Here is a 15,400-nt window from a genome sequence, read left to right as displayed (position 1 = left end):
TGACTTTGACGTGGCTGTGACGGATGCTGGCCTAGATGACTGGCAGCATCTGATTCGGAGGGTGAGTTCCCATTTTGCATAGTTTTCGTGTAAGAACACATTTGATTGAATTTGTTCAATTCATTGAGAATCCTTTTGAAATGCAGGTCGCGCCATCTCGGTTTGTGGCACTATGGAGGGTGGCCAACCGGCTGCGAGCTACCGCCATCGAGGCACTCATCGGTGGTCGAGGTCGTCAGGTATGAACCTCATTTGTTTTCTTTTGATCTTTGATTATTCAGTTTCGTTTGAATTGATTGACATGAGCCAATTTCTTGTTGTCCACAGGACGATCATGAGCTGGAGCGAGAGTTGACCCAGTCTCGGGAGGAGACGGCTCGTTTGTCGCGGGAGCTCGAGTTTCGGGACGCCGAGATTGCCGCTCTTATGGCGAGGGTTGCCGAGCTGGAGGGTCACACAGTGAGTCTGCGTGGTTTTGTAGACTTGATTTTGAACATTTTTGGACTTGTTTTGGGCGCAAGCCCCCGATTACTGGATTTGGACTTGTTTGGGCGGAGCCCCCAGTTGTACATTTGGACTTGTTTGGGGCGAAGCCCCCAGTTTGCTTGTACATTTGCTTTTTTTGTTGTATATACGACGGCCTGAGTGCCTTTTGCTGATGTGTGGTGTTGGTTGTACCTGCAGGTTAGCTTTTGAACAGGTTTGGTAGACAACGGTTTACGCCGTCATGCCGCCGAAATTTACATAGAAAATCACGCAACACATACATTTTATATACACATAGGGCCTTTAATTAGCGCAAAATGAGACTCAAAAGGAACGCGAAAATGCAAAAATTTTGCCGGAAATGACCGGACGGTAGGGAGGGTTACCCCCGAAAAAAAGAAAAAGAGAAATCTGTAAGTTAGAAAATGAAAAAAAGTAGAAATTAAGAAAACGAAATGACTAAGTAAATGTTGAAATAAGAAAAAGAATTAAAATGAAAACTAAATATAAAAGTGCGAGAAAAATGGCGGAAAATGTCGATGTCGCCTCGAAATGTGCGTCCGCGGATTAAGGAAACCTGAAGCATGGTAAATTTCTCGGATTTACCAAAATAAAATCCCGTAGGAATAGGAAATTATTTGTTTATAGAATTAGGAAAGATCCAAACGCGGAAATCACAGAAGTAAGGCTGGGGAAGAGGCGCAGCATGAGCTGCGTCCCTTTGAAGAGGCGCAGTAGGTGCCGCGCCTTTTCCCAAGCAGGTCGGTTCTGACGGATTTTTGGAAACAGCAATTAGTATAAATAGAAGCGTCGACGAAGCTTTAAATCATATAATTCTTCCGTCTCTTCTTCGTCGATTCACACATAAAAAACTCCCAATAAATTTTCAAGAGAAAATTATCATCATGAATACTTTGGAGATTCGCTTGAAGGAATGGACTAATGAGTTTTCGAACATCGAGAAGCACGATATGGGTGCTTATAACCTTGGGTCTTTGTTGAGTTTGAAACTCATTAAGGTTGTAAAACCGTTCTTGGATGCTTGCCTTGATTATTGGGACCCAAATTATCATGTTTTTGCGTTCCCAGGAGGTGATATTTGTCCTTTTCCGGAGGAAATTGCTGCTATTGGCGGGTGGGACCCCGAACATCTACCTGCCATCCCTTCTACTGCTCAAGGGTATAAGAGCAAGTTTAGAGATTTGCTTGGACTTACTAGACTGGAGGTAGATCGTCTCGTTACTCCGAAGGGCGTGAGGATGCTAGATTTTATAGACCGATTCATCAACAGGGCCGACCCTACTGTTTCTTATGTTGCTAGGAGGAGAGCATTTGGCTTCTGTTTGCTGCATGTGTATGTCTTCCAGGGGCATGTTGATGAAGAACTGCGAGGTGATCCTCGTCTTCTGGGCCTTATTGAGCAAATGGAGCTGCGCAGGAGCCCAGCTTGTCTATGCCTAGGGGAGATCATTTTGGGTTTGGATAATAGGAAATCCAACCGCGATCTGCCGTTCTTGGGAAGTCCCGTTATCCTACAGGTAAAAGACACCCTTCTTTCTCTTTTTTTTTGTTTTTTTTTTTTTTTTTTTTTTTGTCGTTTTTTTTTTTTTTTTTTTTTTTTTTTTTTTTTTTTTTTTTTTGGGTGTCTAATACCTGTTTTTTGGTAGGTTTGGCTTATGGAACGGCTCCGATTGCTCGAGCCCCCAGTTCATGCACTTTCCTATCATGCCCGTATGATTTCGATGAGGACACGGCTGTACATGGTGGACTTCACCCGGGTCTGCGACTATTGGAAGAACAAGCTGAAGAATGAAGATGGCCCGTTGATCAGGTGGGTCGTACCGTGGTGGCACCTCAAGTCTGTCACTGGAGTGTCTTCTTTGGATCCTACTAGGTCTGTGCGCATTTCTGGATTGGAGTTTATGGTATGCATCTTTCCTGAGAGATTGATGAGGCAAGTTGGGTTGAAGCAGATGATTCCTAGGCTTGACACCGTTCCGCAAACTGCTATGGCGCTTACTACAGAGAGCCGAAAAGAGTGGGCTATGAAGTGGGCCCAAAGAAACATGTGGTTCTTGAGCTTCTCCGCCAATGCCTTGTGGGTGTCAGACTCTTATCTGAGGTGGAGGAAGGCTGCAACTTCGGAAGAGCGCGAAAAACTGAGGAAGCGCGAGCCCGTTGACTACAAGGTGCGCGAGGGAGAGAAAGAGAAGGAGAAGCATTTGACAGAAGGAGAGGAAGAAGCCGGGTTCCAAGTCATTCATCCTTCGAAGAAATCGAAGACTACTCCTGTCGCAGAGATGGTGGTTGGCAAGAATGGAAGAGTCAGGCCTCGAGAAAGACCGTTGGTGATTAGGTCTGAAGTGGTGCAAGAGCGCCCGGCTCGAGGTCGTGACAAGAAATATGACCAGAACGACAAGGGCAAGGGAAAGATGGAGGAATAGCCCAAGTCTTATTTATTATTTGATTATTATTATTATTGTTGTAATAAGAAAGGAGGGATTTTTAGAATCCTAGCCTAGTCTATTTTTATTATTTGCCGTATTATTATTATTAGAAATTGAATGAAATAAAAAGGTTAAGTGGTTATGAAACCGTTGTGATTTTCTTTAATTATTCTTGTCGAATTTCAAATGCAATGCAAATGTCCTTCTATTTACATTTTAAATATGATGGTGGGTTGAATCCCGTGAAGGATTGCCTACGTATTCACTTAGAGAAAGCGAAATCAAACCCTTGCGCGTAGTTCGAGTAAATGTAAAAGAATAATTGTTCGAAGTAAGAGCTTGTAATGAACATAGAAAATAAGCATGAGCTTTTGCTTACTCGGGAGGTGCGAATTTAGTTTGTTTGACGATATGAGGATGACAAGTTTGCCAAGATGCAAGAGCATAGTGACATTCAAATGGGCCAGGGGCCGTTTATTTAGTGCCACAAGAGCGACACTTAGGTTTACGCGAGGCGCGTTTTTGTTCCTATTCTAGGCATAGTATCGTTTCAGTTGGTCGAGATTTGTGGGGTTTGAGAACTCGTTCCCGTCTAGGTCTGTGATTCTAACCGCACCCCCTGGGAGTATTGATTTGACTAGATATGGTCCGGCCCAGTTAGGTTTGAATTTTCCCCTCGGGTCGACAGGTAAAAGAGCTCTGACCGATTTGAGAACTAAATCTCCTTCTTTGATGTTTCTTGGCCTAACCCTTTTGTTGAAAGCTCGTTTGATACGTGCTTGATATGTCTGGACATTATGTAAGGCACGAAGCCTACGTTCATCCAGGAGGATGAGTTCTTCGTATCTATCCCTTTTCCAATCGGCTTCCGGGATTTGACTTTCTAGCAGAATACGCAGTGATGGTATTTCTAGCTCGACTGGTTGTACGGCTTCCATGCCATAGGTCAAATAGAAAGGAGTAGCCCCAGTGGGCGTCCTAACTGACGTACGATACCCCCACAAAGCGAAGGGTATTTTGCTTGGCCAATCTCTATAATTGTCAGTCATTTTCTTGAGGATCGTGACGACATTTTTGTTAGCCGCCTCTACCGCGCCGTTAGTCTGTGGTCGATAGGGCGAGGAGTGATGATGCTTGATCTTGTACTTGGCTAGCAATTGTTCGGTTTTGGCTTGGAAGTGGGACCCATTATCGCTAATGATCTCATGTGGGCAACCATATCGGCAGATGATGTTATTTTGTATGAATTTGGCTACGTTTTTGGCCGTAAGAGCGGTGTAGGAAGCCGCTTCTACCCACTTGGTGAAGTAGTCAATTGCTACTAGGATGAAACAGTGACCTCCTGTTCCGGCTGGGGTTATTTTCCCAATTATGTCAGTTCCCCATGCGGAGAATGGCCAAGGAGATGTCATTGTGTATAGTAACGAAGGAGGGACATGTTGTACATTCCCGAAGATTTGGCAATTGTGGCAATGTCTCACATATTTGATGCAACCGGATTCCATTGTGGTCCAATAGTACCCTAGACGTGTGATTTTCTTTGCCATCATAGGTCCACTCATGTGAGGACCGCATTCTCCGTCATGGACTTCTTTCATCACCTTTCGTGCCTGTGAATGATCAAGGCAACGTAGGACTACACCAAGAGGTGTTCTTTTGTATAATTCTCCTTGCATGAGAACGTATTGTGAAGACAATAGGCGTATAGCGCGTTGTCCCCTTTTGTCCATATCTGGTGGATAGGTACCATTGAGCTTGAAGTTCAGGATTGCTTGGAACCAGGGTTCCTGTGCGATTTCTTCTTCATCGGTAATTTGATGGACATAAGCCGGCTCCGACCGTCGTTCGATACACAAAGGCATTTCCATCATGTAATCTGGCATGTTTATCAAAGATGCAAGTTTCGCAAGAGCGTCTGCAAATTGATTTTCTTCTCGAGGTAGGTGTAAGTAGGTTACGTGATCAAAGAATTGAGCGACTTGGTCTATCCTAGCCTGATAGGGTGCTAGGCTTTCACTTCGGATTTTCCAGGATCCCGTAACTTGGTTGATGATTAGTGACGAATCCCCGTGCACTCGGAGGTTTTTGATGCCTAAGCTTACTGCCGCTTGTAGTCCAATTAGACAAGCCTCATACTCTGCGGCGTTGTTCGTCACCTCGAAGTCGAGTTTGACAGCAATCGGTGTATGCTCACCTTCAGGAGAAATGAGCAACACCCCTATCCCAAATCCTCTTAGGTTTGACGTTCCATCGAAGTATAGGTCCCAGGAGTCTACATCTGTTTGAAGTATATCTTCGTCGGGAAATGACCAAGTATCTACGGTTTGTGCGTCGTTGATGGGATTTTCTGCGAAGAATTCGGCGACGGCGCGACCCTTTATAACTTTCAGTGGCACATATTTGAGGTCAAATTCCGAGAGCATCATGGTCCATCTTGCCAGGCGTCCGTTGAGGACGGGTTTCTCGAAGAGGTATTTGACTGGATCCATTTTGGAGAATATCTTGACGGAGTAGCTAAGCATGTAGTGACGTAGCTTCTTCGTTGCCCACACAAGAGCGAGGCATGTCTTTTCGAGTTGTGAGTACTTGCACTCGTATTCCAGGAACTTCTTACTTAGGTAGTAAATAGCTCTTTCTTCACTTCCTACGGTTTGAGCTAACATGGCGCCCATGGCGGTTTTGATTTACCGTGAGATACAAACCAAGAGGTTGATCTTGTTGTGGTGGCATGAGCACTGGTGGTTTAGCCAATATCTCCTTGATTCTGTCGAACGCCTTTTGACAATCGTCGTCCCACATAGTGTGGTCTGTTTTCTTGAGTTTCTTGAAGATAGGCTCGCAGATCATCGTGAGTTTCGATATGAATCGACTTATGTATTGCACTTTTCCCGGGAATCTCGACTTCCTTTTTCGTTTGAGGTTGTGGCATTTCGATCGAGCTTTGATTTTGGAAGGATCTATTTCTATGCCTCGTTGGCTAACGACGTATCCTAGGAGTTTGCCGGATGTCACCCCAAATGTGCATTTCGAGGGTTGAGTCTCATGTTGTACTTCCGTAGCCTTGCGAAGAACTTGCGAAGGTTCGCAATATGTCCCTCTCTTTCCTTGGATTTGACGATCATGTCATCTACATATACCTCGACTTCTTTATGCATCATGTCATGTAGGAGTGTAGTCGCGGTGCGTTGGTATGTAGCTCAGGCGTTGATCAATCCGAACGGCATTATCAGTATAGCAATAGGTTCCCCACTTTGGGTGACGAACGCGGTCTTATGCATGTCTTCCATGGTCATTTTGATTTGGTTATAACCCGCATATCCATCCATGAAGGATAGTAATGCGTGGTCTGCAGTATTGTCCACTAATATGTCGATGTGAGGTAGAGGGAAGTCATCTTTTGGGCTTGCTTTGTTTAAGTCCCTAAAGTCAACACAAACTCGGATTCTCCCATCCTTTTTGGGTACGGGTACTATGTTAGCTACCCAAATGAATACTCGGAAACTTTGATGAACCCGGCTTTGAATTGTTTGTCAACTTCTTCCTTAATCTTTAGAGCCCACTCTGTTCTCATTCGTCGAAGCTTCTGTTTCACAGGTTTGAAACCTGGTTTAATCGGAATCCTATGTTCGGCGATGTCCCTGTCGATCCCTGGCATGTCTTTGTAGGACCAAGCGAAAACGTCTTTGAATTCATTTAGGAGGTCTATGAAATCGGCCCTTTCGGTAGAGCTCAAGGTAGTCCCTATCCTAAGTTCTTTGGGTTCTAGTTCGGTTCCTACATTGATGGGTTCGGTGTCCTCAATTTACAGTCCCCCTTCCCCTTCCCGTAGTATTTCTTTGGCTACGTAGGGAGGTATTTCGGTCAAGTCTGGGTCTTGGTCATCCTCGTATCATCATAAATGAATTGCACTCAAGATAACGCAAAGAGTAAGCGTAACCCGATTTATTCATATTAAGATTTGAGTAAAGTTGAAACAAAGAAGCCAACCGATCCATGGTCGGTGGCGGTAAAGAGACGAATGGTGGGGCATTTCCCGAACTATCGTGGCTACTTGAAAACAAGCTAGGAGAAACGAAGGGAGTGGGGATGACGACGGGAGTAGACTCTCTAATGACTTCTCTAGACTTTGACTCGACTCCGACTCCGACTACGATTCGATTCGAACTCGTCGTCTTCGGTTCTTCTTTGAACATCTCTCCTTCTCCAAAGTGGTGAGCTTGAAGAGTCTTCCTTGATTGTTGGTCCATTTGATTGATTTTCTCCATCCTTTTCGCCGCTTTGTGTCGATTTCGTGATCAATGCGGTGGGGTTGAAGCGATCGTCTTGAAGTATTGTAGTAATGATCTCATCTCGCGCGCCCTAACAAATCGGTCCTCTCCAAACAAAAGGCTAATAGCTTGCTCGTCTAAGCAAGGTGCTTGACGGGTTTTGACGGTAGGAACCGTTTCTGGAGGAATGAAGTAGCAATCGTGAAAGATCTCGATTCCGGCTAACTTCCTCTCGAGGTAATGCCAAGGTTCGGGAAATCCATGAAAGAGTTCCGAACTTCCTTCTTGAACGAAGTATCCATTCAAGGTAGGGAGATATGGCCTCATTTGGACTCCTACATACTTGCGATTTTGGACTTGGGCAAGCATTTCGAGAACTTCTTCTGTTGTGGGTTTGTACCCTAGTCCAAGTGGTATTCTCGATGAGTTGCCTTTCTTGTATGGCGCGAAGGTGTTCTCCCGAATCGGGTTCAAAGGCATTCAGGAAGTATCCCTGGTTTTTGAGCATGTGGTTGACCACCAAGTTAGAGTAGGGATTATAGTATAAGGGTGCCAACTCACTTTCTATGACATTTACACTTTGGAAGCCCCCAAGTTCGTAGACGGGATCCGCAAGGACTTGATCATTTGATTGCTTCTCGATTATGGCCTTGATGGGTGACGAAGTGATCGTCACAACTTTGCCATTTAGTGGGATCTTGATCTTTTGATGAAGGGTGGATGTTACCGCTTTGGAAGCATGAATCCAAGGCCTTCCCAGAAGTATGTTGAATGAAGCTTCGATGTCCACTATTTGGAATTTAACCTTTCGTTCGATTGGTCCCGTTGCTATGGTTAGGTTAGCAAGTCCTACCACTTTTCGTCGTGTACCGTCATATGCACGTACACCTTGATTTGTAGGAGTCCAGTCCGACTCTTTCATGCCTAGTTTATATGCCGTTTTGAGGGGTATGACGTTGACCGCGGAGCCATCATCTACCAAGGTCATTGGCACATTTTTCTTTAGACAGATGACAGTGATGTATAGAGCAAGGTTGTGACTGGCGCCGAAAGGTGGCAAGTCTTCGTCTGAGAAAGTAATAGGATTACTTAGCTTGGGTGATTCTTGGAAGACCAAGTTGACTACATCTTCAGGAGTAGAGTTATGTGCTACATTTAATTTGGCCAAAGCTTGCAGTAAAGCTTGGCGGTGTGGAAAGGAGCTTGCCACTAGTTGCCAGACCGAAAGATCAGCCTTGGTTCTTTGTAATTGCTTGAGCAAATGATCAGTGGGGTCATCTTCGTTGTCATTTGGTGTGATGACGTTGGTTGGACCGTTTTGAGTAGTGCTTTGGTATGGACGACCCGAGCGAGTTAGGTGATCCACATCTTGGTCTTCACCATTTTGGACTATTTCTTTGACTAAGGAGTTTTCAATGAGATATTCGTCTTCATCATCATCGGCCCAAACCCCATTAACTGCGGCTAGTTCCCTCATTCTCATGATGTCACTTTCTAGTCGTATGATTTGATCAACTAGCTTGTCGACCACAGCGACTACTTCTTGCATAGTGGCATTTTGAGAGAAGGTCAATGGCATGCGCTCCTTAGGTGTTACATTGGGATTGCGCAAGATCATTACCATGTTTTCTAGTTCCCACACTTGTCTATCTACACTCCTTGCCCATGCGATGAAGTCGGAGATGGTAGGGGAGATGGTAGAGTAGAGTCTTTCTTTCTCAATTGCATGAACTTCGTTTTCGGTGGGAGAAATGAGATGTGAGCAATCTAAGGTAGATTCGTCACTTGTAATCACTAGAACTCCAAGAGGATTCTGAGTGTTGTTGGGCTTACCTCCTGGCGGGATTGGAAGTCGGCCATCTTCAATCATATCTTGTAGCACGTGTTTCAACTTGTAGCATTTTTCTGTGTCATGCCCCTTGCCCCTATGGTATTCACAGTAGGAATTTTCATCCCAAAACTTGGACTTCCTTTCGGGTTCGGGAGTAGGTCCAATGGGTTGGAGTTTGCCTTGCTTCATTAGCCTTTGTAGAGCGTTGGAGTACGTATCTCCAAGGTTTGTGAATTTCCTTGGTGGGCTAGTTTTCTTGGATGGTTCGAGAAGGTTAACTTCGTCGGTCTTGCTAGTAGAGCCGTATGAACGACTCGTGGACCCTTGGTATCCTCGACCTACCGTTTTGGACAAGAGTCCTTTGCGGATATCATCTTCAATTCGTGTCCCTAACACGGTTAAGTCTTTGAAAGTCTTGATGTTTTGATATCTCAAATGGTTGGCATATATGGGCTTGAGATTGTCCACGAACTTCTCCACAAGAGTGGCCTCATCCGGGCGTTCAACTAGTTGAGTACTAGTCTTCCTCCACCTACTTAGGAAGTCGGTGAATCCTTCCTTGTCATTTTGGGTAAGAACCTCTAGAGTACGCATATTGACTTGGATTTCGGCATTATCCGCATATTGCTTTGAGAACTCGATTGCGGCGTCCTCCCAAGTAGCGACCTTTTTGTGATCTAAAGTGTAGAACCATTGCTTTGGGATGGTGTCAAGAGATGAAGGAAAGATCCTTAAGAACATCTCGGGTTTGATGCCTTTGATAGACATGTAGTCCTTGAAAGCTCGGATGTGGTTCAAAGGGTTCTCATGTCCTTTAAACTTAGGGATATCCGTCATGCTAAAGTTAGTGGGCAATTTGGAATTGACGGCTTCATACTTACGATTGTTCTCCCTGTAAATGTCATCCCCCTTAAGGTACATCAATTGCTCCTCTAGGTATTGGAGTCTTTTCTCAGCTGCGGTTGTCCCTAGGATAGGATTTTCATCTTTAGACTCGTCATCGGAAAATTGTAGCACTCCACCTTTGGGGGGAGGTAGCTTTCCCTCTACATCAAAGATACGGCCTTCGATAAGCTCAAGGCGGTCATAGGTTTGTTCTTGGGTAATTTGCATTTGGGCTATCGCGGCTAGGATTCGATCATTACTTTCTTGAATTTCTTTGGAGGTTCGTATCATCACTTGACCAGGCATCTTGGAAACTGGATAAGAGATCGGCGACGAATCAAAACACGATCGACCATTCCATCACACTTGCTAAAAGAGGAAAAGACTTGACTCGTGAAGTGGGTGTGTGCCACTTGTGTTGAGTGAGTTTTGAAGAAAGACAAGGTCTTTGAAAATGTGTGTCCTAGCCAACTGTAGTGTAGTTGTAGGAGTGGACTCGAAGTGAGGTTTGAAATGGGCTTATGGCCCGAACTTTGACACGACAAACGGACAGAGTTTTGACCGGATTTTGTGCTAATTAAAGGCCCTATTTCGAAATTCTTGATTGAAAACGGGTTTTGTTTTTTTTTTGAAAATTCGTCATGGTTTTGTTTAGAAATGGTGATCACATAAGGTTTACACATTTATACAAGCATTATAACGGGATGCTGAGTGCATTTAGAAGGGTTTTGGTTTAAAGGGTGGGTTGCCATACCGAACCATCAAACCCGAAGTCTGTGGAGAGACTCGTGCCAAACAAGAGTAAGGCCGATTCCTAGTCCATTTCCTCAAGTAGTGAAGGCCCTTGATACAAACAAGAGTAAGCATCATGGTATGGATGACGTCAATCGCTATCCATCCTTAGGCCCAAATAAGAATTAGGACCGTTTAGACGGGACGATTGGTCGAATGGGTTGGGTTGGGCCTAGGAAGGCCGAATTAAACGGTCTAGGAAGACCGAGTTATGAAAACCGACAATTGTCTTGTACAAACTTATTCCCTAACCTTGTTCAAGTTTCACCCTTAGCTACACGTAAGTGTATTTCCCAATGAGTCGCCAAACCGTGGACAGCGGGCCGCCCACGGGGGCGCTTGAGTGAAGGGGCTCGAAAACAAGCGTTTGCATTTTGTAAGGAGTCGCCACCAATTTTTATGGGAAATTGGAACCGTTCGAATACCTCGTGTCATGTCAAGACACAAAGTAGTGACATGAACACTAAGCAATCGTTACCCTTAGCATTCTATGTCTAGAATGACTCTCGTGGATGCCAATGAACACGGGTGCTCACGGAGATCTGGAGTAAGGGGTGAGGGTACGTATTAGGAAGCTCTTTTGATCGAACACCTAATCCCGCCCGCCTCGATAGCGGCCTCTACTAATGATTAGGAAGTTATTCGTACTTGATATATCGTCGGTTATATGCATGCAATGCAACATCCAATAGATTAATCCTAACATGCGAGAATTTAACTAAGTCGGTTGACATGTAATTAGCATACAATTGGGTCGAAGTTGGAATTAATGCTCATTTACATGTGAGAAACACACAAACAATAAAAGAAATACAATAATTATAAATTACAATAAATATAAATTACAATAATTACATCGGAATAGGCGATTTATGTCGAAAATACCTTTAAAACGGATAATTTGAGAAAATGGAATAAAAGAATAAAACACGACAGATCAGAAAGTGATAATACAGATATTAGTTGATTAATACGTAGCTAATTGAACGAAGTCAAGGCAGAAAAGGAGTTCAGGGACAGAATTCATCCTGGAACAGGCGCAGCAGACACTGCGCCCTTTGGAAGAGGCGCAGCGATTGCCGCGTCTGTTTTCAAGGGTGAGTTCGGGTCGTGAAGCCGAATCGCAAACCGTTAATGTTATTTGTTAATTTAAGGGATTGATTACGATATTAGACTCGGATGAAAGTGATTAATGAATTATTTACATATGATTGAGGTCATAAAACAGTAAAACATGGATGAGACGGAAATAAACGGATTAATTATGTGAAGGGTCGATGTTAATGAATGATTAATTAAACTAACTAACTAAACGAATTACTAACTAAACATGATGAACGACGACGAATTAATGAACAAACAAGTGAAAATATATCAACAATGAATCCCAGAAACTCAACATGGACGAATTGAATCTCTAAAATCCGGGTTTGAATTTAATGACGAAAACCCGCAAATATTGATTATTAGGGATTTAAGTCGGATTTATGATGATTTAAACATGTTAATGGTGATGGTTAATATACATACGAATTATTAAACTATCATGTGAGAGAATTAACAGACGAACAAAACAAAAGAAATAAAATTTGACACGAATTACAGAGGACGGAGGAAGAAGAAAAGAAGCAGGAACTGCGGCAGCCTCACGAAGAGGCGCAGCAGGAACTGCGCTCCTTCGAAGAGGCGCAGCAGTTGCTGCGTCTTTTCTCGACGTCTGTCTACTGGAAATCCGCAAAACAGGTTTTAAAGACGGTTTTAGAAATCGGTTTTAATGAGATGCTTTCGACATAAACCTTACAATTGTTATACAATAATTAAAAAAACAATAAATAAAAGAGAGATTAATACACCCTCAGACTTACATGTTGACGGAACGAGAAGAACTAAGAAGATCGATTAGTGATGCTCGACGCGAATGCAAGGAAAGAGTGCCCTCAAAAGAGGAAAACGATTTAACAAGTTGATTAATTAGATTGATTGAGTGTAGTGGTCAAATTGGTCGGTCATGCAACGGAGAGGCTGGTACCCGGAAAGATCCGAGCTTACGTGGTCGGAAGTCCAAGCACGTAGGCGCCAATTAGTAAGAACGAAGTCTAGAATGCAAAGGGAGAAGAGAAGGGCGGACACTCGCGTGAGAAATATGAGGAACGAAAGCTCCTATTTATACTAATCACGTGAAGAAATAGGGTTTCGGAGACTCTTTGGAAGTGAATCTCGGAAAGATATAAAAAAGATACGTAAATCATGCAAAGAAGGGCCTGGGAAGAGGCGCAGCAGCCACTGCGTCTCTTGGAAGAGGCGCAGCAGGTGCTGCGTCTATTCCCAGGAGGTTTCCTCCTGCTTAAGAAAGATTTCCGCGTTTGAGTTATGGTAGGACGGAAATAATTCGATTATCTTTTGAATATTACGGGATATTATTTGCCAAAAGATAAAATTTGATAAATATGGAATAGAAATATCCGGAACATTCCAGAACATTCTGACTCGGGATTTAACAGTTATCAGAAAATGGAGACGGTTTTTGACCCGGACTCCGAATGTACTCTAATTACTGCCAAAACGACCGTATCGGCACGTAGATGACAACTAAGAGGTTGACATTAATATTTGAGCAATCACTTGACGATAATCTTACGAACTGTCACAAATCGTTCCGCGAATCAACCATGCGGCCCAATCATCACCGGGTGGTTTGCGAGGGGTGCAGAAACGAGGTGTCTACACAAGTCCAGTTTAGAATCGAGTTATGACAGTTTGAGTCATGTCGTTTTGTCGAGTCTAAAGTGAACCGATGTCTAAATCAAACCGTGAGTCGAACCCTTGTTTAATCAATCTCAAGTCGAGTCTTTGTTTGAGTCAAGTTGGGGTCGTGTCCTTAAGTGTGCAGGGGCTCTCACTTTAAATATTGACTCAGTACGGGGTTTTCTTGTAGAAAGGCCGCCAAAATCCCGACGTCAAGCAATGGAAGATGCTGTTAACAAGCTTACTGAGGCCGTGAACCTCATGATGACCCAAATGGATGCAATCGAATCCAAGCTAGGTGAAGACTCCGCTTCATCTACCCCACCTCTGACTGATCTGGAGAAACGGTTCAAGTTCATTGAGGACCGTTTGAAGCTCTCCCAGGGGAAGAACATCCACTATGAGAATGCTAGGGCCTATGCCCCGATTCAGACAAGTTGCCCACGAACATGGTACTCACCGACATCCCAAAGTTCAAGGGCATCAAGATCCATCCACCATGTTAAGGCCTATAAAGGGTACTTAGCATGAAGGGAGTACCTGCGATATGCGCTCCGAAATTTTCGCCCAATCTGCGGGAGAACACCCGAAGGCGTGGTTTTACAATCTCGACCTTAAGAACTTCCCCACTTTCGAAGATATTACGGTGGAGTTCGTAAGCACTATCGACAATGTTGAGATTCAAACCAACATAAGAACTTTGGAGGTTATGACACAAAAGGAGAAAGAGGGCTTTACTGAATTCCTCGCAAGATGGCGCGCTGAAAGCGTGAAGTTAGCTAAGAAGCCTGATGAAGTTGAAATGGTAGATAAGTTCGTGAAGAATTTACGACCTGTTTACCGTAATGCTCGAAATACTGAATTTTGGTTCTTTCAAAGAATTGATAAGAATCGGGATAAAGGTAGAGGACGATGTCCGAATGGTCAAGCCGAGAAGCCAAAAGGATACCAAGGGGCCTCGTCATCTAAAGCAAAAGCACCAGCAACGACCCATTTGGATGAAGCCATCAATCTCTTAGAAGGGCAATCGAAGAATTCGCAGCGCCAAACACCTAGGGCATTCACCGATATCGGATGCACTTATACATATGCTCTCCAAAGGCTCATAGCCCAAGGAAAGCTGAAGCCTATTGGTCCAACTCCGGACCCTCCTGCTGATCAACAAGGTAAATGGTATAAACCAAATGCCTACTGTGCCTTTCATCAAGGGAAAGGCCATGATACTGAAAGGTGCTATCGACTGAAGCACGAAATTCAAGACATGATTGAGAATGGAACGCTCCCGATCCCAGCTGTTAAACCTAATAACATCACCAATCCATTTGGCGATCACTCCAACTTTGTTTCTGTCGAAGACAATGTCGATTATTCCCATCTTATACGCCCATGTCACTTGAAAGGGGTGTTCATCGGGAAGATATTTGTGGATTGCTTTGAATTCTTGCCAAACCCGAAGAATGAAATTCAAGTCGGGAGTCTTGCTCCAGAATGTACTCCTCTCGTTAACGAAGTTAATAAAGGACAATTCGATTCACCAACCTTCATCACTGGCGTAGATCCTCAGAGGACTACCTCAGGATGGAGGCAGACCATCAAAGGGATCAAGAACAAAAGCCGAGCATCTAAGCTGACAGTTGAACAAGAGAAAGCTCAAGACCAGATTTGAAAATTATGAGTCGGGATTCGTTTTCTTATCTTAGTCGAGTCGAGTCTAGGACTTTCTTTTCCTGAAGTTGAGTCGTTTGTTCCGCGATGACCTAGGGTGTGTCCTAGGAATCGTTTCTTCGAGTCTGTTAAGCATTTGTCTTTCCAATAAAAAGTTCCGGTTTCGTTTCCAAATTTGTCTTGTTTTCAACCCCCAATCATTCTGAAAGCATGATAAAACGCACAACACACTCAAAGGAATCCCTGGGGTAGAAATATGTCCCATTTCGAAATTTAAGGTA

Source organism: Silene latifolia, chromosome 10 (genome assembly GCF_048544455.1).
Source record: "Silene latifolia isolate original U9 population chromosome 10, ASM4854445v1, whole genome shotgun sequence".
In the NCBI taxonomy this organism is placed as follows: Eukaryota; Viridiplantae; Streptophyta; class Magnoliopsida; order Caryophyllales; family Caryophyllaceae; genus Silene; species Silene latifolia.
The sequence above is the reverse complement of the archived record's forward strand: the minus strand, read 5'-3'. Positions refer to the sequence as shown.